A 27,755-nucleotide genomic window follows, 5' to 3' on the forward strand; every position below is an offset into this window, starting at 1 on the left:
ATGAAACATGGGTGAAACACAGTGAAACATGGGTGAAACATGGTGAAACATGGGTGAAGCATGGATGAAACATGGGTGAAACATGGTGAAACATGGGTGAAACATGGTGAAACATGGTGAAACATGGTGAATGTAGACGGAAGTGTCCCCTAGAAATAAGTCTTTGGAGATCTGCTCAAGTTGCTTGAGTAGCAAACAAGGTTTCAGCAGAAGCAAAGGAGCTATGAATTGAAGAAGAATGTGTAGCCTTCATAGAGACCGACCCACAGCAAAAAGGAATGAAATCGTGCCATTGGCAGCAACATGGATGGACCTAGAGATTATCATACTAAGTGAAGCAAGTCAGACAGAGGAAGACAAATATCCTGTGATATCACTAAAATGTGGAATCTTAAAAAAAGGTACAAATGAACTTATTTACAAAACAGAGAGAAACCTACAGACATAGAAAGCAAACTTATGGTTACCCAAGGGGAAAGGAAGGGGAGAGGGTCAAATTGGGAGTTTGGGATTAACAGATACACACTAGTATATATAAAACATAACCAACAAGGACCTACTGTATAGCACAAGAAACTCTACTCAATATCTTATTATAACCTACAAGGGAAAAGAATCTGAAAAAGGATGTATATATTCAGTTATCCATATATAACTGAATCACTTTGCTGTACATCTGAAACTAACACAATATTTGTAAATCAACCATACTTCAATTTAAGAACATTGTAATCCAAGCAATCATTTTCCTCATCCTTAAAAAAAATGGGTACATGAGATGGGACCAGTGTATGAACTCTACAGACAGAACAGGTTAGGTTTTTGTCCAAAGCTAAGCCTGTGGAAAATATTACTGCAAAGTCAAAATTAAGACTAAGAAATGATCTCCAATCAAGACAGATCTAGGGGCTTTCCCGGTGGCTCAGTGGTAAAGAATCTGCCTACCAGTGCAGGAGACATGGGTTCAATCCCTGGTCCGAGAGGATCCCACATGCCTTGGAAGAAATAGGCCTGTGGGCCACAACTGTTAAGCCTGTGCTCTAGAGCCCGGCAGCCTCAACTGCTGAGCCCACGTGCTGCAACTACTGAAGCCACATAGCCCAGAGCCGGTGATCTGCAGTAAGAGAAACCACTGCAATGAGAAGCCCGCCCACTGCAACTAGAGAGCGGCCCCCTGGCGGAAACTGGAGAAAAGCCCGTGCGGCAATGAAATGTGCAGCAATGAAGACGCAGCACAGACAAAAGAAAATAAATAGACAAATAAAATCATAAAAAAGAAAAAATCGATCTAGATGATATATATCTAGATGATAGATCTAGATGATCTAGATAATATATAAAAAATATATCTAGATGATATAACTGGCCTAAAACGGAGGTGTTTGTGGGATGCTGAAGTTAACTGTGACTCAAGATCTTGTTCCCAGGGGAGAAAGGAGAATCTGAAGTACAATCCACCATTTCCAAGAATCTCTCTGCAATTCTTTCATCTGTAAAGGCCAGAGAAGACTGAAATGTACCTGAAGAGTGAACTGGCCCATATACAGCACCTGTAGATCCTGTGTTACCAAGTAACATTTCCCCGCTGCCTGCAACATAACAGGACTAGGAAGGAGTACAGACAAGAAGAAGAAAAAGAAGGCTTGAAAACTGACTCCACACCACCACCCCCAGGAGGCCACGGAAAACCTGTAGCAAAGCAGGATGCCTCTGCCCATAAGACTCAGACTCCTGACCGTGGTCAGCTCTGAGGCCAAGTGCTCAAGCCAGGCTTCCCCTAAACCAGAAGAAAGGATCTCGTGCACCCGTCGTCCTAAGTCAGCCAGCTACATCTCACTGAAGAGCTTGCTTAATGCAAAAGACTTTCTACAGGATCTGGAATTTGTCCCATCTGATGAAAAGCAAAAGCAAGGCTGCACTGAAAAAATGAAACCGTAATTCAGAGCAAGAAAGAGCGGAAACAGTCAGAGGGCGTGGCAATGACTGAGCTCTTCATGGAGTGGTAACCAGCCCTGTAAGTGCAGGTCTTAGGAGTCCAGGGGCCAGGCTGTAGCACTTTGGGTTCAGGGTCCCTCCTGGCAGTTCAAAGATTGGCTGTGGCTCTTGCCTGATGATTCACTAGTTGATATATTTGCTAAAGGTAAGAACTGTCTCGAGGATAACGGAGTTTGTCTGGATCCAAATGTTCAGAAACGGGATGCAGTGGTACTGGAACTCATCTATCCCAAACGTCCTTGGGATAAATCACTTTTCTTGCAGTTCTGAGAAACCTTTACAGCTTCATGGTAAAGTATTCATCGCACTTGAGATTCTGAATTGGTTGGTCTCTCCTTTGTTTGGAATTTGGGATTAAAAAACATAGATATACCTAGACCTAAAGGCTATAAAGTCAAGGGTTTTTTCTAACCTTTTAATTTTTATTTATTCATGCATATTTTTGGCCATGCTGCAAGGCATGTGCGATCTTTGTTCCCTGACCAGGGATCGAACCTGCACCTGATGCAGTGGGAAAAATGGAGTCTTAACCACTGGACCAACAGGGAAGTCCTGAAGTCAACTTTTATCAACTGACTGAAAACTTAGAAAAGATGAAGTTCACAGATTGCTCTCTTTACCAGACCTGATTTAACCCTTTGTGGAGAACTTGGATGAACACATCTAGCTTCTGTGACTTTTATCTTTTTCCATTAACTCCTCCGATACTTTATTTCTTCATTCTCCCAGAAGTCCCTTCCCTCCTCCCACCCCTGGGTTGGGGGCCTGACATGGAGTAGACCCTCTTCCCAAACTACCGACTATGTGATGCTACAGAGAATGGAGGTGCAGTTTGCAAAAAAAGATTGTTTGTTATTCTTATTGCAAGCTTTGCAATGGCCACGATGCCATTTAGAAGATGTTGGCATTACCCCTGGCCCATAGACCACCTCCGAATTATCAGTGTCTAATCACAGAGCAGAGTTGCAGTGTCATAAATGTCACCACACTCCACGGCTCTGATATATGCCCTCGTTAAGGTCAAGAACAGGAAATTTAAATATCAGGGTTGAGCTTCTGAGCAATCATGTCATTTCTATTGACCACCTAATGAAAATGAATGACATTTAACAGTGAAAAGATAAGTTTACCTGGGGCTCCCAGCTGCCATAGCTGTGCTTCTGCCATTGCCAAGAAAGGCTTTCACCATACGTTTAATTTTAAGATTCTCCTGTTACCAGGGGGATAGGGGGCAAGGCATAAATTGGGAGTTTGAGACTGACATATACACCCTACTATATATAAAATATACACAGTCCATAGTGTTCCAAAGAGCCAGACACAACTGAAGCAACTTAGCATGCATGCATATATAAACCAGGGGCGTTCCTGGTGGCTAGGTTGTAAAGAATCCGTCTGCAATGCAAGAGATGTGGATTCGATCCCTGGGTTGGGAAGATCCCCAGGAAGAGGGCATGGCAGCCCACTGCAGTATTCTTGCCTGGAAAATCTCACAGACAGAGGAGCCTCGTGGGCTACAGTCTGTAGGGTCACAGAGTCAGACACAAAGCAACTGAGCATACGTGCGCACGTATTTAAAATAGATCACTAATAAGGACAGACTGTACAGTACACGGAACTCTACTTAATACTTGGGGTACATGTATGTGTCGAACTGATTCACTCTGCTGTATACCTAACACCCAACACTGTTAATCAAGTATACTCCAGCAAAAATTAATTCTAAAAAACAATTGAAGAAAGCACAGGAAGACTGAGGACATGTTGGGGGCTTTCACTCTTCAATTTCTTTACCAAGCCACATACATAAAGATTTAGACACTGGTAAGCATCATAAGAACACTGACAGATTAACCATAAAGGCCAAAGTAAGGAGAAGATGAACGCTTTGGATAATCTATCTGGGTAGATAATGCCTAAGATATTTTCCTGGGGTCCTATAGATTCGACGTTTAATAGCAACTGTAAAAACATCCAAAGAGGGTGTGTGAATATGAACATAGAAATAGTCACATAGTGATAAACCATTCGCACCAGAAAATGAAGCAAAGGTGTGTCATCACATGTATGAAACGGGGCAAGAGTTAATTGCATTGGCGGAATCTAATTTATAGTCGTGAGAGGGAAAAAAAATTCCCAAGAAACCACGGTAACCATTGCTGGCAAGGGGATTGCAGACACGGCTCCTGGCAACTGTGGCCTTGACTAATTTAAGGAGTCTGACATCACTTGTTAAACAAGAAACTTTCTATTCCTTTTGAAATTAATCATGAGGGTGGAAAGCAAGAAAAGACTCCCCTTGACCATGAGATTTTGCAGAGAACTTTGAGCTCCAAAGCCCATGGAGAACCATTCAGACGTATTGCCCCGACACGCATGTTGAAAGCAGCCCATGCCCCACAAGACTCTCCAGCTCCTTGATCTGCGCCGGGAGGGCAGGCCGATGGCTGGGAAGGTGGCAGCCTTTGTGTGCAGCCTCCACCTGTGACTTACCAGCTGTGGAACCTTGGAAAGGGGACTGATTTTTCTCTGCCTCAGTTTCCTCTTCTGAAAAATGGAGATGTTAATTTGCTGTCATTGTTTAGTCCTGACTCTTTGCGACCCCATGGACTGCTGTCCACCAGGCTCCTCTGGCCATGGAATTCTCCAGGAAAGAATACTGGAGTGACTTGCCATTTTCTTCTCCAGGGGATCATCCCCACCCAGGGATCGAATTCGTGTCTCCTGCATTGCAGGCAGATTCTTTACCACTGAGCCAACAAGGAAGCCCTGGGGATGTTAATATGCCTATTTTATAGGACTGTTGGGAGGACCAAGTTACTCTTTTAAGTCCTTGGAGCAGAATGTGGTACACAGCCATGTTATACGTTTGTGAAATAAATAAAGCAGGTAAGGGAGATGTGTTTGCTTGCTTAGCGTCTCCCCTCCTAGAACACGAGGTCGGTGAGGAAAGGACCTATTTTGCCCTCTGTGCATTCTCAGTGCTAAGATAGTGGCGGGGGGGAGGGGGGGAGCGGTCCCTGATCTTCTGACGTGCAGTCCTCCTGGGTTTCCCCAAAGTGTTTCAATGCCACCTTTGTCCAGTAACCTTGTTTGGGTGATTTGGCTTCTGTGTTTAATTGTGGACTCAGAAATATTTTAGGGCAACAAATTCTCTGGGAATCCAATTTTGTTTTTTTGTTTTTTTTTTTTAATAATTTTTCTGATGTGGACTATTTTAAAAGTCATTATTGAATTTGTTTCAATATTACTTCTGTTTTATGTTTTGGTGGGGGTTTCTTTTGCCACAAGGCATGTGGGATTTTTGCTTCTTAGCCAGGAGTTGAATCCCCACACCCTGCATTGGAAGGCAAGTCCTAACCTCTGGACCTCCAGGGAAGTCCTCCAATTTTTTTTAACATAGGTATTTGCTTATTGAGATCTTATAGTTTAAGGCCTAGAGCTCCTCCTGGCCCAAATATATGGTCCAGAAATAGTACTAAGCAAAATTTTTTTTTACATATTGAGATATTGGGAAAATTCTGACTTATACATGAGTACACACTTGTGGGCTAAGTTACTTCAGTCATATCCAACTCTTTGAGACCCTACAGACTGTAGCCCACCAGCCTCCTCTGTCCGTGGGATTCTCCAGGCAAGAACACTGGACTGGGTTGTTACGCCCTTCTCCAGGGAATCTTCCTGACCCAGAGATCAAACCCTCATCTCTTATGTCTCCTGCAGGTGGCAGGTGGATGTTTTCTATCACTGAGCTACCAGGGAAGCCCCTCTTGTTGATTATCTATTTTAAACATAACAGTGGTCTCATGACTTCTTTACGTCATTTCCTCCTTTCCATGGTGTCTCTTCTCTTTAAGCAGTTCTAATTATTAAAATTTACCTTCCAGTTTGGTGCTCCGGCTTCCCTATGGTTTCTTTCCTGTTTTCCTCTCGGAGCTCTCTTGGGTGTGCCGTGGTTGTTGTGATGGTGGTGGTGTTGCTTTTACGTTGTGTTACTTCCTGGTCTATTTCCTTAAGTTTATCTCCTAGCAGTTTTACTGACTTTTTCCATTTCAGCTTTCAGATTTCAACTTCAAGAGCCCTCCAGTTCTTGTTTTGTGGATGTAACATATCCTCTTATCACCCCTGGAGGAGGTCAATTACAAAATGTTTGGGGGAGTTAGTTCTTCTCCTCTCTGTATGCTCCCCAGTCTGTCTGGGCTCCTTTTCCTTTTCGCTCTTTTGTCTCTTTCATGTTAGCAGCATCGACCTGCCCTCTGCTCTCTTTTTCCATCCACATGAGAAAAGCCGGGGGAAACCCCGTGCGGGGCTGGCCTCATGACCTGTTGAACCTCACTGTGGAGTTTTGGGAAGAGGTGGCCATTTTGTCAAGTGACCTTCACAAATCTGTTTGAGCATTCTTTGGCACTGCCTTTCTTAGGGACTGGAATGAAAACTGACCTTTTCCAGTCCTGTGGCCACTGCTGAGTTTTCCAAATGTGCTGGCATATTGAGTGCAGCACCTTCACAGCATCATCTTTCAGGATTTGAAATAGCTCAACGGGAATTCCATCACCTCCACTTGCTTTGTTTGTAGTGATGCTTCCTAAGGCCCACTTGACTTCATATTCCAGGATGTCTGGTTCTAGGTGAGTGATCACACCATCGTGGTTATCTGGGTCACGAAGATCTTTTTTGTATAGTTCTTCTGTGTATTCTTGCCACCTCTTCTTAATATCTTCTGCTTCTGTTAGGTCCATACTATTTTTGTCCTTTATTGAGTCCATCTTTGCATGAAATGTTCCCTTGGTATCTCTAATTTTCTTGAAGAGATCTCTAGTCTTTCCCATTCTATTGTTTTCCTCTTTTTTTTTTTTTTGGCATTGATCACTGAGGAAAGCTTTCTTATCGCTCCTTCCTATTTTTTGTTACTCTGTATTCAAATGGGTATATCTTTCCTTTTCTCCTTTGCCTTCCACTTCTCTTCTTTTCACAGCTATTTGTAAGGCCTCCTCAGAAAACCATTTTGCTTTTTTGCATTTCTTTTTCTTGGGATGGTCTTGATCCCTGCCTCCTGTATAATGTCACGAACCTTTTTCCATAATTTTTCAGGCACTCTGTCTATCAGATCTAATCCCTTGAATCTATTTGTCACTTCCACTGTATAATTGTAAGGGATCTGATTTAGGTCATACCTGAATGGTCTAGTGATTTTCCCTACTTTCCTCAATTTAAGTCTGAATTTTGCAATAAGGAATTCATGGTCTGAGGCACAGTCAGCTTCCAGTCTTGTTTTTGCTGACTGTATAGAGCTTCTCCATCTTTGCCTGCAAAGAATAATCAGTCTGATTTTGGTATTGACCACCTGGTGATGTCCATGTGTAGAGTCATCTCTTGTGTTTTTGGAAGAGGGTGTTTGCTATGACCAGTGCATTCTCTTGGTGAAACTCTGTCAACCTGTGCCCTGCTTCATTTTGTACTCCAAGGCTGAACTTGCTGGATACTCCATGTATCTCTTGACTTCCTACTTCTTCATTGCAGTCCCCTATGATGAAAAGGACATCTTTTTTTGGTGTTAGTTCTAGAAGGTCTTGCAGGTCTTCATAGAACCATTCAACTTCAGCTTCTTCAGCATTAGTGGTTGGGGTATAAGCTTGGATTACTGTGATATTGAATGGTTTGCCTTGGAAATGAACAGAGATCATTCTGTCATTTTTTTTTTTTCATTTACAGAACCATTCTGCAATTTTTAAGATTCCACCCAAGTACTGCATTTCGGACTCTTTTGTTGACTATGAGGGCTACTCCATTTCTTCTAAGGGATTCTTGCCCACAGTAGTAGATATAATGGTCATATGAATTAAATTCACCCATTATAGTTCATTTTAGTTCACTAATTCCTAAAATGCCGATGTTCACTCTTGCCTTCTCCTGTTTGACCACTTCCAATTTACCCTGATTCATGGACTTATTGTTCCAGGTTCCTATGCGATATTGCTCTTTACAACATCGGACTTTACTTCCATCACCAGTCAAATCCACAACTGGGCATTGTTTTTGCTCTGGCTCCATCTCTTCATTCTTTCTGGAGTTATTTCTCTGATATTCTCTAGTAGCATATTGGGCACCTACCCACCTGGGGAGTTCATCTTTCAGAGATCAAATCACCAACATCCGTTGGATCATAGAAAAAGCAAGAGAGTTCCATCAAAACATCTACTTCTGCTTTATTGACTATGTTAAAGCCTTTGACTGTGTGGATCATGACAAACTGTGGCAAATTCTTCAAGAGATGGGAATACCAGACCACCTTACCTGCCTCCTGAGAAATCTGTATGCAGGTCAAGAAGCAACAGTTAGAACCAGACATGGAATAACAGCCTGGTTTCAAATTCGGAGAGGAATAAGTCAAGGCTGTATACTATCACCTTGCTTATTTAACGTATATGCAGAGTAGAAAGAAAGAAGAAAGAAAGTGAAGTCACTCAGTCGTGTCTGACTCTTTGCGACCCCATGGACTGTAGCCCACCAGGCTCCTCCATCCATGGTATTTTCTAGGCAAGAGTACTGAAGTGGGTTGCCATTTCCTTCTCCAGGGGATCTTCCTGACCCAGGGATTGAACCCAGGTCTCCCGCATTGCGGGCAGATGCTTTACTGTCTGAGCCATCAGGGAATCTAGATCATGAGAAACGCTGGGCTGGAAGAAGCACAAGCTGGAATCAAGATTGCCGGGAGAAATATCAACAACCTCAGATATGCAAATGACACCACGCTTATAGCAGAAAGTGAAGAGGAACTAAAGAGCCTCTTGATGAAAGTGAAAGAGGAGAGTGAAAAAGTTGGCTTAAAGCTCAACATTCAAGAAACTAAGATCATGGCATCTGGTCCCATTACTTCTTGGCAAATAGAAGGGAAAACAATGGAAACAGTGACAGGCTTTATTTTCTTGGGCTCCAAAATCACTGCAGATGATGACCACAGCCATGAAATTAAAAGATACTTGCTCCTTGGAAGAAAAGTTATGACCAACCTAGACAGCATATTAATAAGCAGAGATATTATTTTGACAACAAAGGTCCATCTAGTCAAAGCTACAGTTTTTCTAGTAGTCATGTATGGATGTGAGAGTTGGACTATAAAGAAAGCAGAGCACCGAAGAATTGATGCTTTTGAACTGTGGTGTTGGAGAAGACTCTTGAGAGTCCCTTTGACTGCAAGGAGATCCAACCAGTCAGTTCTAAAGGAAGTCAGTCCTGAATATTCATTGAAAGGACTGATGCTGAAGCTGAAGCTCCAATACTTTGGGCACCTGTTGCAAAGAACTGACTCATTTGAAAAGACCCTGCTGCTGGGAAAGATTTAAGTCAGGAGTAAACAGGGTTGATAGAGGATGAGGTGATTGGATGGCATCACCGACTCTATGGACGTGAGTTTGAGCAAGTTCAAAGAGTTGGTGATGGACAGGGAAGCCTGGCATGCTACAGTCCATCAGGTTGCAAAGAGTGGGACATGACTGAGTGACTGAACTGAACTGAACCAAACTCAAAGAGCATCTGTTCCACTGGGCAATAATAAGCTCATCTCACGCTTCTCACTGTGGAGAGCTGTGGTGAGTCATGTGTGTGTGCATGTTAGTGGCTTAGTCGTGTCCAGCTCTTTGCGACCCCATGGACTGTAGCCCCCCAGGTTCCTTTGTCCATGAAATTCTCCAGGCAAGAATAATGGAATGGGTTGCCAGTTCCTGCTCCAGTCATCATATTTATGTGGATACATATGGATATCCATATATCCAATTTATGGATTTTCTTCCACCCATGTTTAAGTCATTGTCCTACTGGAAACTCAGAGAGCTGTGTTTTGAGAGGGATGATTTTGGAATGCCTCGAAGGGAAAGGAAGGTCAGTCAAAGCCAAGAGCAAGCCAACAGGCAGTGAGTCATAACCAGTCATAAATTCTACTTCAGGACGTTAAGGTGATAGGCTATGCAGACTCTGACTCATGAGTAACAGTAACGTCTCCTCCCGATGTGGTAGGTGTGACAGATGAATTAGCAGTGCTAGTTTGGGTGACAAATGAACAAGCCTTGTTACTTGCCCTCTACTTTGACAGTGAATTGAGCTTGTCTTTCAGGTATGGAGAGGCGAGAGCATAAAAATCTTTCTTTTAAGGCTTGTTAGGATTGGAATGTCACATTTCTACATCTGCATCATATATTTAATAAAGCTGAATGAGACAAGCCAGTTTACATGGCTGGGGATAAATTGGAACATGTCATTAGACACATCACTTCTGAAGTCAGCTGCAGAAAGCAAGTTGATACAGTGCATGGGGTCTATGAGTATGCTGCTAATGTTTTGCTTGCACACGTGTTTACACACACACTCAAGACCTTGGAATTGGTCCTCGCAAATGCCTACGATGTACTTTGACATTCAAGGGAAATGTCCTTGTAATCAATCCTATGAGATACTGGAAAATAGTTCAGCAAAAGATAAAACACTAAGCAGAATACATTATTCCTCTGAAAAACTTGTGTCATTTAACAAGCTTAAGTCTTTTCCCCTATGCTGCTTTGGGATGAGAACTCTTTCAGCCAGAAAGACTCTTATCTGCAATTTGTAGGGGACCAGCTCCATCGTGGCTACTCTCACGCCATGTTCCCACATAAGCCTTGGAGGCAAGGCCCCGCTGCAGCCTGACTTGTCTCAGTGAGCATCGATCATCCTCTCAGGAACTCAGTGAGAGAGGCAGTCTTGAGAGGAGATATCCCCGAGCTGTGTCCCGTCCACTGCCCGACCTGTGGGAAATGCCACAAGGCAGTTTCTCATCTGTTCCCCTTGGTCCCCAGGAGCCATGGGACTTTCCACCTGCTCCCCGGCCTTCAGAAACAGATGCAGACTCTATAGCAACTTGGGGTCCTCAGGAACAGCGTCCCCCTGTTCATGTCACCTTCATCGTTGGGTCCTTTGGGTTTGGTGGTGTCCCGTGGGACAGAGACACAGATAACTAACACACGCTGATCTTATGAGGATTGTCTAAATCCACCTGGGTTTGTGTCCTTAGCAGTGTGGCAAGCCCATCTTCCTGCATTCTAAGCGGCCACACGCTGCTGCCTAGTGAACGCTTGACTGCTTGGAGTTGCTGTTATTTAGTGGTACAGTCATGTCCGACTTTTTGTGACCCCCATGGACTGTAACCCACCAGGCTCCTCTGTCCATGGGACTTCCCAGGCAAGAATACTGGAGTGGGTTGCCATTTCCTTTCCCAGGGAATCTTCCTGACCCAGGGATTGAACCCAAATCTCCTGCATTGGCAGGTGGATGACAGCTTGGTAGAAAACCTGCTCAACAGTAGCTTAAGAGGGAGAGGATGTTTACATTCCTCACATGCTAAGAAGTCTGGACATGGGCAGCTGCTACGTTAAGTGACGGACATGATGTCAGAGCTGGTGTCACTGCAATAGTTCAGCAGGCTTCTTGGTCCCAAGATAGCTGCTGTGGTGGCAAGCATCACATCTGTATTCAAGGCAGGATGAAGCAGTAAAGGCAGGTTCCAGCTATGCATCTGTTTACTTTAGGAAAGCAATAGCTTTCCCAGAAGCCTGCCTGCAGACTTCCACTTGTGCATTATTGGCCCTAACAGCGTCACACCAACCTGAGCTTCAGGGGAGGCCAGTTTTGAAAGAGAGGAACTAGATTGGCATGATTGGCCTAGACTAGATCAGACTAGTGGTAGTACCCTGCTGGGTGGGTCTACTTGCCTCTCGGAACCAGGCAGGAACCTCATTGGTGAGACAGAGGGGAGAATGGATTGGGTAGGCAACAACTGTGTCTGCCACTTGAGCCAATGTGGCCAGTCCCAGCTTGTCAGCTCCCGAAGACTGATCAGTAGCTGACTCCAGTCTGTCCCTGCTTGTGATTCAACTGCAGCTCCTACTCAAAGTGGACAATGAAGAGGTGATTGTGAGGACCTTGTGAAAACAATTTCCAAGTCTGCAGAAACTGTGGGACTTACCTAAAAGCAAAAAAAAAAAGAAAAGAAAACTATGAGAGTTGTCACGATCAAAGACTATAGACACACCAGCCTTGAATGCCTTTTGAGGCCTTTTTTCTTTTCTTCATTCCAGAGGTGAAATACCAGAAAGTGAAAATTGCTGAGTCATGTCCGACTCTTTGCAACCACATGGACTGTACAGTCCATGGAATTCTCCAGGCCAGAATACTGGAGTGGGTAGCCTTTCCCTTTTCCAGGGGATCTTCCCAACCCAGGGATCAAACCCAGGTCTCCCGTATTGTAGGCAGATTCTTTACCAACTGAGTTACAAGGAAGTCCAAAATGTCAGAGTTGACATCAAAGGGTTAGAAGAGGATGATATTAGGTGGATGTTAAGGGTCTGAAGCCACCGCAAGCTTATCTCCCTTTGCAGAATTCTAATCATGGTTAAGTTTCCTTCAGGTAAGAGTACTATATTGCCTCATTTAATTAAGAAATAGTTGGGATTGTTACCTAAGTTTTGGTAGATTGACGCAAGGAAAATTAACCTATCTGGTCAGGAGGGAAAACTTTCAAATGCTGCCAATGGCCCTAATGCCTAAGGAGACAGGCTATAAGGACTTAACCTACCCTCTCCTTTCCCTTTCATTTGCCAAACTCCTCAAGACCCTGCTTTAAAATAACTTGCTTTGTGAAATCATGCACAAATTTCTCAAAGTTAGTCCAGCCATCTGTAATCTAATAGTCCCTTTCCATATTTCTCTTTTCCCTAACATTTTACCACTGGTACACGGGAATGACTGACTTATCCAGCCATCTCACCCACCAGATTAGGAATATTCCCAAGGGAGAAGTTTTGTCCCAAACATTTAGTACAAGGTTGGAAGCACAGTAGTAAGTTCTCACCATGTTCTTATTGAATAAAATCTATTTAAACTTTGAATAATTATTAACTTATAACATTGAAGCCCTACACCTTTTTTAAAATTGAAGTATAGCTGCCGTACAATATAATGTCACAGGTGTACAACACAGTGATTCATAAATTTTAAAGATTACACTCCATTTATAGTTATTATAAAATACTGGCTATATTCCCTGTGTTGTACAATATATCTTTGTAGCTTATTTTATGCCTAATAGTTTGTACCTCTGACTCCCCTAACCTCGATCTTGGCTCTCCTGACTGGTAACCACTAGTTTGTTCTCTACAAATGAGTCTGTTCTTTTTGTTCTTTTCGTGAGTCTGTTGTGTTTTTAGATGCCACATATAAGTGATATGATACAGTATTTGATATAAGATAAAGTCTTACATCTTAATTCAAGCACATAAAAATTTAAAAATACACTCAGAAACTCAAAATAGGAAGCAAATGCAAAGCAAGAAAAATATTTGCGACTCCCGTCATGTGAAAAATGGTTTATTTTCCTAATATATATAAACCTCTAAGAGTTGAGATAAAAACAATAAACAGGCAAGGACACAGACAAATCACTTAAAATGAAGTATGCTGTGCTGTGTTTAGTCGCTCATTCATGTCCGACTCTGTGCGACCCCATGGACTGTAGCCCACCAGGCTCCTCTGTCCATGGGATTCTCCAGCCAAGAATACTGGAGTGGGTTGCCGTGCCCTCCTCCAGGGGATCTTCCCAAATGACCCTTAATCCAATGAAAACATGCTCAGTACTACTCATAATTTTTAAGATGCTAATTAAAAATAAGTTGAGGTGCTCTTCTCACTTATCATATTGGCAAAAATCCAAAAGTTCAACAGTATAGTCTGTTAGTGAGACTGTTGGAAAATGAACGATTTCAGTGTTTCTGGGAGTGGTACAAACGGTGTCATCTTGAGAGGATACTGTGTGGCACTATCTATGCAATCATGTTACAAATACTTTCACTCTTTAACCCAATTTTCCTCCTTCTAGGAACTCCTCTTGCAGAAGTCTCTGCACAGTTACAAAATGATGCACACAGGCACGGGATGTGGAATTGACCAATACTGTAAGATGAGAGGGGTTCCCAGGTGGCGATAGTGGTAAAGAACCCACCTGCCAAACAGGAGATGTAAGAGATGTGGGTTCGATTCCTGGTTCGGGAAGATCCCCTGGAGGGGAGCATGGCAACCCACTCCAGTCTTCTTTCCTGGAGAATCCCAAGGACAGAGGACCCTGGCAGGTGGCTGGGGGGCTCCAATGCCGGGGGACACAGAGTCAGACACGACTTAAGCAACTTAGCACGCACAGCACAGCAAGATGAGAAGCAAGCCATTTCCGTAGGTGAAGAGTGGTTAATTAAACTATGGTAGGATTTCCCTGGCAGTCCAATGTTTAAGGCTCCACGCTTCCAATGCAAGGGGCACGGGTTGGACCCTGGTTGGGGAACTAGGATCCCACACGCTGTTCAGCGCAGCCAAAAATTATAAATAAATGAATTAATTAATAATCTTTCAAAAATAAATAAGTAAACTACGGTAGGTCCTCACAATGGAACACTATGCAGCTGAACTCAAAGGAGGATGCCTTCTCTGTTGTGCTCTGGGAAGGCCCCAGGGCAAATGGTTCAGTGGAAAAGCAAAGTTTAGCATAGTGACCACAATGCAATGCTTTCTGTTTCATGAAGGGGAGGATAAACTTTCGCATTTGTTTTTGTTTGTAACTGCAGAAAATACTGGTTGTGTGTACTGCAAGGGAGTGAGCAGATGGCAAAACTGGGTGGATGGAGTGGAACCAAAACTTCTCACTGTGTACCATTTTGGCTTTTAAAACCTGTGAATTATTACATATTCCAAAAATTAAAATTTTTAAATCCTACATCTTGCCCATAAGTTTTAGAGACAGTGTGTGTCTTTGTATCTCTGCTGCACCTTTTACAAAATCAGTGAATCTGGGCAAATCTCTTAACCCCTCTGAAGAAGAATTTGATGAGTAGACAAATGCAAAAAAAAAAAAATCAGACTTGAAACAGAAGTAGTTCTGTGCACGTGTGGGCTGCTATTAGCAGCGAATTTAGTAAGAATTATTTTAAAGAGCTCTTGCAGGCGTGTGTGCTCAGTCACTTCAGTCGTGTTTGACGCCGAGACCCCATAGACTGTATCCTGCCAGGCTCCTCTGTCCATGGGATTCTTCAGGTAAAAACACTGGAGTGGGTCGCCATTCCCTCCTCCAGGTGAATCTTCCCAACCCAGGGATCAAACCCTTGTCTCCTGCATTGCAGGCAGATTCTTTACTGCTGAGCCACCGGGGAAGCCCAAAGAGCTGAGGTGACCTCTTCAGTGACTAAAGGTGGTTCTAGTGGCAAAGCACCCGCCTGCCAGTGCAGAAGACATAAGAGACGCAGGTTCGATCCCTGGGTCGGGAAGATCCCCTGGAGGAGGGCATGGCAACCCACTCCAGTATGCTTGCCTGGAGAACCCCATGGACAGAGGAGCCTGGCGGGCTGCAGTCCACGGGGTAGCGAAGAGATGGACACGACTGAGAACTTAGCAGGCACGCATGGTAAGAGCTTCAGAATCTTCAGTATTCTTGTGTGATAGGGGTAAGCTGTTTTCATTTTTGAAGATAATAAAATGAACGCCAAAAGAAAGAAGGTGATTAATTCAAGATAGCACTGAGTGTAGGACAATGCAGGAGCTGGCAACGGGGCTCTGTATATCACACATATGAACACAGCTACGAGCCAAGTGCATTGATGGCTACGCCGTTTTAGCAAATCCAAAAGAAAACACCGTCAACCTAATTTGGAGGTATTCTAAATACACAACCTGTTTCAAAACGCAAGATAGCTACCAAACACAACCCTTGCCAGTAACTGCCACAAATCTTGATGAAATCAATCGTTTGAAATCTTCCTTCTAATTTTCTAGAGGCCCAGAGAATGGGGGTCACCACCAGGTTGGGAGTTTCTAGGGAGAAACTTGAAATAAATATTTTAAAAAGCCTTCCTCTGCAGAACTTCGCACGTACAGTACAGTCCTACACATTCTCACCCTGTGATTGTTTATTTAAAAAGAAAATAAAGAATTACTAGTGCAGAAATGATATCATTAGCAGGGCACTGTCAGCAAATTCACCTACTCCTCTTAGCTGGCTTAGTTTGCCTTTTTCTGTGTAAAATGAATACGTGTGTGACATTCTGAGATCTGGATTATTTACCCGGTAGGGTCGATTTCAAAAACAGTACAAAGAAACAGCTTAGGTGGGCTGTTTCTTCACAACACATTGTGAAGAAATTGTGCCCCCTGCTGCTTTAATTCGATATTAACGTCGCCAGCTTAACAATTGTTTTGGAAAAATGTTCAACCTGCAGGGGTGCAGGATGGTGCTGTGACTTCAAGGTCATTTAAATGTCCTCTCAGATGCAGTTTCTTCCAGCAATTAGGAACTCTGCTTGACACCGACCTTGGGGCAAAGGAAGCAAAGAAGAAATGCTTCCTTTTGTGATGCTTGTAAAGACATTTGTCCTAAGAACCTTCTCGTTATTTCATGTATCTTTGTAACCTCTGGAGATGAAATATGAACAAGATGCAAAGCTTGGAGAGACGTGCTGGCTGACAGTGAGCACAGGGCCCCTTTATTAGGACACAAAGGGCATTTTCTAAGCGCTCAGAGAAATAAAAATGCTCCTTGAGACTGACTGACTTCCTTCAGTGTGAGAAGACTTAACACTGATGAATAGCAATTCATGACCGTGCACTGGGGGCCTTCGAAGTTACTGCTAACTTGCTATGAGCCACTGATTCAGATCCTCAGTGCACCCCCAAAAGGACTCCAGGCCTGGACAAAAGCATCAACTGGAAATGTAGCAATTGTAACCCCGGCCCCTTTTCTTGGGGTCCTCATTTCTTTTTTCTTCACACCTGGTTCCCTTCGTTGCCTGTTGCCTGTCAACCTGGGCTTTTAAATCTATACCTTTTTTCTGGCCTGGTACTGATTTCCCACAGGTTGCCCGGAGATCTTTCAGGAAGTTTATTGACAGAGCTTCCCTTCTTTCCCTCTGCCATGGGCTGAATGTTTTTATCCTCCCAGAAGCCGTATGTTGAAGCCCTAAACCCAAGGTGATGGTACTTGGAAGTGGGTCTTTGGGAGGTGATTAGGGTGCAATGAGATCGTGAGGCTGAAGCCCCATAATAGGATTAGTGCCTTTATATGGGGATGTAGGGAACAGAACTTTTTTCCCCTCCATGTGAAGACACAGTAAGATGGTGGTTGTTGCAAACCAAGAAATGAGCCTTCACCATGAACTCAGCCCTGCGGGCACCCTGATCTCTGACTTCTAACCTTGAGAACTGTGAGAAGCCCATGTCTGTTGTTTAAGCCACTCAATCCATGATGTTTTGTTATAGCAGCCTAAGCTGGGATGTTCTCTTAAAAAAATATTTACATCTTTTGGAGAAATTCTGAACATAGGAAGGACTTTGATGATCCATTTGTCCATGGAGAAGATCATGGAGGCGTTTTGGTGTAGAGAATACATGTTTCTCCTAGCCACAGCTGCAGGGTGCAACTCTGCTTTTCTGTCAACCGCGGAGAGAATAAGGCTTTCCAGTCTGAAGGATGCAAAGCTTTGTTCTAGATTCAAGAAATAGGAAGGGAGTAAAAACTGTCTCCCCGACCCCATCCCCTAGAAAGGTTTTTCATTCTTCCCAGGCCCCTTTGGCCTTTGATGAGGGCTGTCATATTTAGAGAAGAAAAATACACATGTGGTTAAATCTGAATTTTAAATAAACAATGAATGCTTTAACACTTGTATTTGTTATTTGTCTAAAATTCAGATTTAACTTGGGTCCTGTATTTTGTCTGGAAATCCTGTCTTTAACTGTTTTCATGCCTTCTGTTTCCAGGGCGTTCTAAACACATCTGAGGGACACCTGAGCCGGGTCAGAGGGAAGCGGGCCCTGGGCTCAGAGACCACCCCGGTCCCCCAGGCACCGTGGTTGTCCGGAGACTCATCGCCCTCTAGCGGCCACCAGGGACATTACACCAGCCGAGCGGGCAGGTCGGGTAAGATGCTCCTGAGTCCACATCCTCACGGTGGTCCTTGAGGACAGCAAAAAGGACCTGCGAAGCTTATAACTGACTACACCGAGATCTATTTTCCTCAGAGCCCTTGCGCAAGAAAGTGGCCCTGTTTCCAGTAGCAAAAATGGAGATTCCCTTTCTTCCATTAAAAGTACACTGGAAGAGTACCTCTCTGGAATAGCTTACGCTGATGGTGGCAGTCTAAACTTGGGTTGCCCTCACTCCGTCACTGATGACTGTGGGATCGCTGTTGTCATCTCCTTTGGGGGAGAAATCCAAGCCCTTCTCCCATTGACCCCCAGTGATTTGTCAAAGTGTGTTCCTTTAGACTTCAAGCTCAAAAGACTTATCTATAATGTGCCTGGCACTCAGATACATTTAAATGAACTGACTTTGAAATTCACTAGTGGCTTTGAATTAAAAATATAGAAGAAACCTGCTCTTATCCTTGGGGAATGACTGCTGAATCAGGAGAGGAAAAAACCGAAGTGCTTACCATCAGCCATGACTGTGGAATTTGGTCTTACATTTCATTTCCACCCTTTTTCCCCTTAACATTTAAGTTTTATTTATTTATTTGTTACATGTTTATATTTGGCTCTGCTGGGTCTTTGCTGGGTGGGCTTTTCTCTAGTTGCAGTGAGCAGAAGTTATGCTTTAACTGCAGCGTGGGGGCTTCTCATCGAAGTAGCTTGTCTTGTTGCAGAGCATGGGGCTCTAGGTCACGTGGGCTCAGTAATGGCAGTCTGTCTGTAGAGTACTGACTTAATAGTCGTGGCACACAGGCTTAATCGCTCTGTGAAATATGAATCTTTCTGGTCCAGAGCTTGAACCAGTGTCTCCTACATTGGCAGGCAGATTCTCTACCACCAAGCCACAAGGGAAACCCTCATTTCCACTCTTAACATGCTCAACTGATGACTGGAGTTGGACCTGCATGGAAGGATTGATAAATATGAGGCTGTTTTGCAGACAGGGCTGGCTTGTAGTGTTTCATGAAACAACAGTTATGTCAAGGATTGTGGAATGGAAGCAGAGCACAGTTTCTAGGATCCAGAGATGACTCCCAGATTACACCCTGAGTTCCTTGAAGGACTTCCTAAGTGATCAATGCAAAGAAATAAAGGGAAACAATAGAATGGGAAAGACTAGATATCTTTTCAAGAAAATTAGAGACATCAAGGGAACATTTCATGCAAAGATGGGCACAATAAAGGATAGAAACCATCCAGGCATAACAGAAGCAGAAGATATTAAGAAACAGTGGCAAAAATACACCGAAGAACTACACAAAAAAGGTCTTAATGACCCAGATAATCACAATGGTGTGATCACCCACCTAGAGCCAGACATCCTGGAGTGTGAAGTCAATGGGCCTTAGGAAGTATCACTATGAACAAAACTAGTGGAGGTGATGGAATTCCAGCTGAGTCACTTCAAATCCTAAAAGATGATGCTGTCAAAGTGCTGCACTCAGTATGCCAGCAAATTTGGAAAACTCAGCTGTGGCCACAGGACTGGAAAAGGTCAGTTTTCATTCCAATCCCAAAGAAAGGCAATGCCAAAGAATGCTCAAACTACTGCACAATTGCACTCATCTCACACGCTAGTAGAGTAATATTAAAAATTCTCCAAGCCAGGCTTTAGTAATACGTGAACCGTGAACTTCCAGATGTTCAAGCTGGTTTTAGAAAAGGCAGAGGAACCAGAGATCAAATTGCCATTCACTGGATTATCGAAAAAGCAAGAGAACTCCAGAAAAACATCTACTTCTGCTTTACCGACTATGCCAAAGCCCTTGACTATGTGGATCACAACAAAGTGTGGAAAATTCTTCAAGAGATGGGAATACCAGACCACCTGACCTGCCTCTTGAGAAACCTATATGCAGGTCAGGAAGCAGCAGTTAGAACTGGACATGGAACAACAGACTGGTTCCAAATAGGAAAAGGAGTACGTCAAGGCTGTATATTGTCACCCTGCTTATTTAACTTCTATGCAGGGTATATCATGAGAAATGCTGGGCTGGAAGAAGCACAAGCTGGACTCCAGATTGCTGGGAGAAATATCAATAACCTCAGATATGCAGATGACACCACCCTTATGGCAGAAAGTGAAGAAGAACTGAAGAGCCTCTTGATGAAAGTGAAAGAGGAGAGTGAAAAAGTTGGCTTAAAGCTCAACATTCAGAAAACTAAAATCATGGCATCCAGTCCCATCACTTCATGGCAAATAGGTGGGGAAACAGTGGCTGACTTTATTTTTGGGGGCTCCAAAATCACTGCAGATTGTGACTGCAGCCATTGAAATTAAAAGATGCTTGCTCCTTGGAAGAAAAGTTATGATCTACCTAGGTAGCATATTAAAAAGCAGAGACATTACTTTGCCAACAAAGTCTGTCTGGTCAAGGCTATGGTTTTTCCAGTGGTCATGTATGGATGTGAGAGTTGGACTATATAGAAGGCTGAGTGCTGAAGAATTGATGCTTTTGAACTGTGGTGTTGGAGAAGACTCTTGAGAGTCCCTTGGACTGCAAATAGATCCAACCAGTCCATCCTAAAGGAGATCAGTTCTGGGTGTTCACTGGAAGGACTGATGTTGAAGCTGAAACTCCAATACTTTGGCCACCTGATGTGAAGAGCTGACTCATTTGAAAAGAACCTGATGCTTGAAAGATTGAGGGCAGGAGGAGAAGGGGACAACAGAGGATGAGATGGTTGGATGGCATCACTGACTCAATGGACATGGGTTTGGGTCAACTCTGGGAGCTGGTGATGGACAGGGAGGCCTGGCATGCTGCAGTTCATGGGGTCACAAAGAGTCGGACATGACTGAGCAACTGAACTGACCTGGGGACAAGGTGACTTTTAGTCTCCACAAGTCTCCCTCAATCCACCTGAAGAGCACAGAAACAATCATCTTGCTTTGAATTTTCAAGACAAATCCCCTAGAAGTTGCCCCCCTTTAGCCAAATTGCCTCTCTGAAACCATTGCTACACAAATGTGCTGGGCTTTGGCCACCTGGCATCCATCTTAGTCCAAATCCATCATCCCACAGGGTAGGGTGGTAAGTATTTGCACAGAAAATTGAAATATCAAGTACTCACCCTTTTTAGAATAACTCATAAGGAAGATAGTAATTATTGAGCGTCTAATATGTGCCAAGCACTCTCTGGTGTGATCTTCATGGTATATTAGTGAGCTCAGGCTCTTTCAACAAAATGCTTTAGCCTGAGTGGCTTAAACAACAGATATTTATTATTCACAGTTCTAGAGACCAGAAAACTGAGCTTGGGGTGTTAGCATGTTCAGGTTCTTGGTGAGAGTCCTCTTCCTGGCTTGAAGATACCCTCACATGGAGGAGAGGGAAAGAGCTCTATTCTATTCATCCCCTTATAAGGGCACGAATCCCATCATGGATGTCCCACTCTTATGACCTCATCTAAACCTAATTACCTCCCCAAAGTCCCATCTCCAAATGCTATTATATTGAGAGCCAGGACTAACACATGCAAGTTTGCAAGGGGCTACACAAACTCTCAGTCCAGAGCACATAGTAATGCTGTGAGATCATTACTGTGCAAGTGTTTACAGATGTGGAAATGACAGGTTAATGAAGTGGAGTAACTTGGCCAAGGTCATTCAGCGAGTGCCAAGACACAAACCCACGTCTGCCAAGTTCATCTCTTGCCAGTGTATGGCACTGGTCCTTGAATACCAGAGGAGGCTACTTGTATGCTTAGGAGGATCAAATCATTAGGGAATGGATGCTAGAAATCAAGAAGCAAGCATCAAGAGAAAATATGGAAGGGTTAGCTGAACAGTGGGTGGGAAAGAGGCAGAAGAATGGCTCGGTCTTGCCTGCCTGGAACTCTGAACTCTGCATCCTGGGTCTCATCAGCTCGCCCCTCTAGATCAAAGGTCCTTTAGATGACACAGGAGATGGCAGTGCTTCTGAAAATGTTTATTAGTTTTTAAAGTATGTATGCTTTCATGCCTCATCTCCTGAATATTCTGATCTTGTAGGTCTGGAGAGGGACCCAGGAATCTGCATTTTTTTTAGCACATTCGAAACTCAGGGATGTGATGTTCTCTCACATTCATTCCTCTTCTAAATTCTGCTACATTTTTAAGGGAATTTTCTAGGTAAGGTTATTGTTATTATTTTAATGTAACTTTGTCGGGAAAGGAAAAGTTAAGGTACCTGGTGATGAAACTGGTGTATTTCTAGAGAGCAGAATTGATATGTGAACGTTCTGGTGGTGTTTTCTGTGACATTTCACTGGCATAAGCTCCTTAAACCAATAATTCCACTTGATACTAGATTATATAAGGAATAGAACCTGCATGCCTTCCAAGGAATTGTTAGCCTCATGAAAAGAATGGTTTTGGAACCAAAATATAGTAATGACAGTTTCAACTAGATTTTTCCTTAGTCATTTAGATCCTGTGCTGCTGCTGCAGGGTCACTTCAGTCATGTACAACTCTGCAACCCCGAGGACTGCAGCCTGCCAGGCTCCTCTGTCCATGGGATTCTCTAGACCAAAGTACTGGAGTGGGTAGCCTATCTCTTCTCCAGGGGATCTTCTCAACCCAGGAATCGAACTGGGGTCTCCTGCATTGCAGGCGGATTCTTTACCAGTTGAGCTACCAGGGAAGACCGTAGTTTCTATATTCATTCCTCAAACATGCATTTTTAAACTGCTTACCATGCTTCAGGCTATGCTAGGAGTTGTGAATAGGTTGAATAAGAATTGCTTGCTTTCATTAACCTTGGGCTTCCTGGGTGGTGCTAGTGGTAAAAAAAAAAAAACAAAAAAAAAAAACCCACCTGCCTATACAAGAGGCAAAAGAGACATGGGTTCAATCCCTGGGCCAGGAAGATCCCCTGGAGGAGGGCATGGCAACCCACTCCAGTATTCTTGCCTGGACCATCCCATGGACAAAGGAGCCTGGCAGACTACAGTCCATAGGGTTACGAAGAGTGGGTCACAATTGAGGCAACTTAGCATGCACACCTCTTCAAATTCTGTCCATAAGGAGTCTGAGTAAAATTAAATCAATAAATAAAAATGAAACAGATCATAGAGATGTTCCCGTTGTGACAGCAATCACTGTGCACACTGGGGCTTATGTTAATGGACACGTAAGTGGAAATGGAGTCAGCAACACTCTTTTTGAATATCTTCAGCTTTAAGAAGTGCAGAATTTTTCGAAAGCAGATAAGGAGCTTTTGAATCCCATTTTGTTGACTCATGTGGTGGTCACCTGGTTAGACTTAAAATTTATAGATTGGATAGACAATAATGGCCTACTGGACCACACAGATGGGGCTTCCCTGATAGCTCAGTTGGTGCAGAAGCAATTCCTGCAATTCAGGAAACCCTGGTTCTATTCCTAGGTCAGGAAGATCCACTGGAGAAGGGATAGGCTACCCACTCCGGTATTCTGGCCTGGAGAATTCCATGGATTGTGTAGCCCATGGGGTCACAAAGAGTCGGACACGACTGTCAGGGAACAACATTCAATATCCTGTGATAAATCATAATGGAAGAGAATATGAAATAGAGTACATATATGTTTAACTGAATCACTTTGCTGTCCAGCAGAAATCAACATAACGTTGAAAATCAATTATACTTCATTTTAAAAAATTAATAAATTCAAAAATAGAACTAAAAAAGGATAGTTTCAAGCCCTTTGACTAAGTATGCTTTTTCCGCCAACAATCTGTTGCTTTTTCTATTTAATTCTTGGCCCTTCAGTTCTCTTCCTCCTTGGTTATTTGCACCATTCCTACTCTTAAATGATTACTGTTCTCTTCTTTAATCATCACCCACAATATGTATACTTCATTATCTTATCTTGGTGTGAGAGACTCATCTAATACACCAAGGCACGTCCCTGTGAAGATGGTGTCATCACGTTAGCAATTTGTCTCTCTTGTAATTGAATAAGCTACCTGGAAAATGACTTTTACCTCTTGGTTTTATTTCTTTCCTTATAAAACTTCTGTCTATATTGCTGACATGTCATCTACTTAAATATCCAAGATTAAATCTACTTGTTGGGCTGGCAAGGAGTTGATATATGATTAACAGGCACTTCTTCTTCAAGAAACTCAAGATTGTGTAAGTATGCTTTACTTATGCCTGTTGCAATGGCATTGTGTAATAACAGAGAGACAACCAAGAGTGGTGATGATGACAGCCCATCCCAGCTGTAGTGACTGATTCTCTAATTCCATGAGCCAACAGGGAAATTATGACCTGGTGAAACACACAGCTCTCAAAATCATTCCAGAAATTCCAAAGAGTGATGTGATTTTTCTCCTCCTGGTTGCAGTGAAGACACTGTGTTGTTTGATGCTTTTCTTCATTTGCTCCATTGTTTCTATATCATGCAATCCAGTTTCTATCTAACAGAGATCTTTTAAGCCCATGGTACATGCCAGCCACTGAACTGGGAGCTGGGAATGCAGCTCTAAGTACCAGTAAGTGGACGTGAAACAGAGCAAGACGCTTTGGTCCTTGCCCCCCATGTCCTCAGCCTGCCTTTTTTCTGTGGAAGAACTTTAGACAAAGAATAAGTTTAATCGGAGAAGTGAGAACATGCAGGAACAAAGGAAAACAGTCAAAGGAGACCAAATAATAATAGTTTAGTCATTAAATATAGTCAAGGACCTTTACTTTCTTCTCAAGGGCTATAGATAGTACTCTGAGCCATATCCTGTGAGCTGTCTTAGAGATACTGAAGCCCCCACCAGGTGGAAGAAGTTAGCAACATGATGACGGGACTGTGGCTGTGACATAAACTGCCACCGTTCCAAGAACTGGCCTCAAGGAAATGGAAACAAACCTACTCTGGAACTGAAGATTAGTGGTAGTAGTGAGAGTCACTCAGTTATGAGCAACTCTTGCGACCCCATGGACTGTAGCCCGCCAGGCTCCTCTGTCCACAGGATTCTCCAGGCAAGAATACTGGAGTGGGTTGCCGTTCCCTTCTCCCGGGGGATCTTCCCGACCCAGGAATCGAACCCAAGTCTCCTGCACTGCAGGCAGATTCTTTACCGACTGAGCTATGAGGGAACTCAAGATTAATTGTACTTAAAGCAATCAGGATGACGCTGGTCAGACCACCGATGATCAATTTCAAGGCGATTGTCAGCTGACTGCTGTTTCTGCGTGTAGCCCTCTCCCTCAGCCCATAAAGCTCTTGCCCACTGACTGTCAGTGGGTGGAGTTGGCCTTTGAACAGACATCCTGTTTCCTCCCAGTCCCTGGCCACTGGCATCCAAAATAGAGCAAACTTCCCTTTCTGCCAACCTGGCCTTTTTAATGGCTTTTGAGTGGCAAGCAGCCAGCCTTGGGTTTGGTAACAGACACAGACGCTAGTCTCTTCTGTTACCTTCTTCTATTCATTTAATCAAATTCATTTCTCTGATATTTTGATAATGAGTCAGAGCATAAGAATGTGGAGCTAAATGTATGGGTTCTGTTGAGACAGATCAGAGTGTGAGGTTCAAGTTCATCACAGCCACCTGTGTGTCCATGGATGCTGGTAAAACACAAAAATCAACTGAGTAAACGTAAAGATCTATTTGGCTTTTTAAAAAACAATGCATGAATCAGGCAGCATCCCATCTAGCAAACAGAAAGGAACTCCGATGAACTGGACAAAACGGAAGAGTTTTCTACGCAGGAAGCAGGGAGGACCTAAGAAAGAGCAGATTGTTTCAGGCAAGGTCCCCTTCCTTTAGGGAACAAAAGAGGTCTATCAAGTGGCTTTTCTCACTAATGTTGACCAGGAAATTCTAGACTGATGGGTGATTACACTCTGGGGAAGACTGAAATGACAATTATGTGTGTGTGTCCATGCTGAGTTGCTTCAGTCGTGTCTGACTCTTTGCGAACCCATGGACTGAGGTCCACCAGGCTCCTTTTCCATGGGATTCTCCAGGCAAGAATACTGGAATGGGTTGCCATGCCCTCCTCCAGGGGAAATGACAATTATACTAGGTATTAACTCTCAGTTTGGTGACATGCGCTTAGCACAGTGTCTCCATTTGGGACCGGTTGCCTTTTTTTTAAAACAATTCCCCCCTTTGATCAGGCTCTTAGTTTCACTGAGATGTGACCAAAATCAAGGACATTTTTAAGGAACCTCTATGTTCTCCATAGTGGCTATATCAATTTACATTCCCACCAATAGTGCAAGAGGATTCCCTTTGCTCCACACCCTCTTCAGCACTTATTGTTTGTAGATTTTATGATAATGGCCATTCTAACCTGTGTGAGGTGATATCTCATTGTAGTTTTGAATTTGCATTTCTCTAATAACTAGTGGAAGGAAAGTTATGACCAATCTAGACAGCATATTAAAAAAGCAGAGACATTACTTTGCCAACAAAGGTCCATCTAGTCAAGGCCAGTGGCCATGTATGGATGTGAGAGTTGGACTATAAATAAAGCTGAGCGCCAAAGAATTGATGCTTCTGAACTGTGGTGTCAGAGAGGACTCTTGAGAGTCCCTTAGACTGCAATGAGATCCAACTAGTCCATCCTAAAGGAGATCAGTCCTGGGTGTTCATTGGGAGGACTGATGCTGAAGCTGAAACTCCAATACTTTGGCCACCTCATGCGAAGAGCTGACTCATTGGAAAAGACTCTGATGCTTGGAAAGATTGAGGGCAGGAGGAGAAGGGGACAGCAGAGGATGAGATGGTTGGATGGCATCACCGACTCAATGGAGATGAGTTTGAGTAGACTCCGGGACTTGGTGATGGACAGAGAGGCCTGGCGTGCTGCAGCCCATGGGGTCGCAAAGAGTCAGACACAACTGAGTGACTGAACTGAATTGAACTGAATAACTAGTGAGGTTGAGCATCTTTTCCCGTGTTTATTGGCCAACAATAGAACCACCATGTGACCCAGCAATCCCACTACTGGGCATATACTAAAAAAAAAACCCCACCATAATTCAAACAGACACATGCACCTCAATATTTATTGCAGCACTATTTACAATAGTGGGCTTCTGGGTGGCTCAGATAGTAAAGAATCTGCCTGCAGTGCAGGAGACCTGGGTTCAATCTCTGGTTTGGGAGGATCCCCTGGAGAAGGGAATGGCTATCCACTCTAGTAACCTTGCCTGGAGAATTCTATGGACAGAGGAGCCTGGTTGGCTACAGTTCATGGGATCACAAAGAGTCAAACACGACTGAATGACTAACACTTTCATTTTCATTTACAATAGCAGGATATGGAAACAACTAAAAGTTTGTTGAGAGAGGAATGGATAAAGACGTGGTGTGTGTATACAGTGGAATATTACTCAGCCATAAAAAAGAATGGAACTGAGTCATTGGTAGAGACGTGTGTGGATCTAGAGACTGTCATACAGGGTGAATTAAGTCAGAAAGGGAAAAACAAATATTGTATATTAATGCACATATGTGGAACCAGAAAAACATTGGTACAGGCCATCTTATTCACAAAGCAGAAATATAGAGACAGATGTAGAAAACAAATGTATGGCTACCAAGAGGGAAAGGAGAGGTGGGATGAGCTGGGAGATTGATACACATACACGATTGATCCTGTGTATAAAATAGATAACTAATGAGAACCTACGGCATCCAACAGAGAGCACTACTTAGCGCTCTGTGGTGACCTAAACGGGAAGGAAATCCCAAACAGAGGGGACGTGTGTATGCGTGTATGCGTGTATGCATGTATGCGTGTATGCGTGTATGTGTGTAGCCGA

The 27,755-nt window shown here is 43.5% G+C and overlaps 1 pseudogene; it reads left to right on the forward strand.

The window, feature by feature from the left end:
- LOC122422706 overlaps positions 1-27,755 on the forward strand; it is a 47,961-nt pseudogene that overhangs the window by 12,853 nt on the left and 7,353 nt on the right.

The sequence above is a fragment of the Cervus canadensis genome, chromosome 20 (genome assembly GCF_019320065.1).
Source record: "Cervus canadensis isolate Bull #8, Minnesota chromosome 20, ASM1932006v1, whole genome shotgun sequence".
Taxonomy (NCBI): Eukaryota; Metazoa; Chordata; class Mammalia; order Artiodactyla; family Cervidae; genus Cervus; species Cervus canadensis.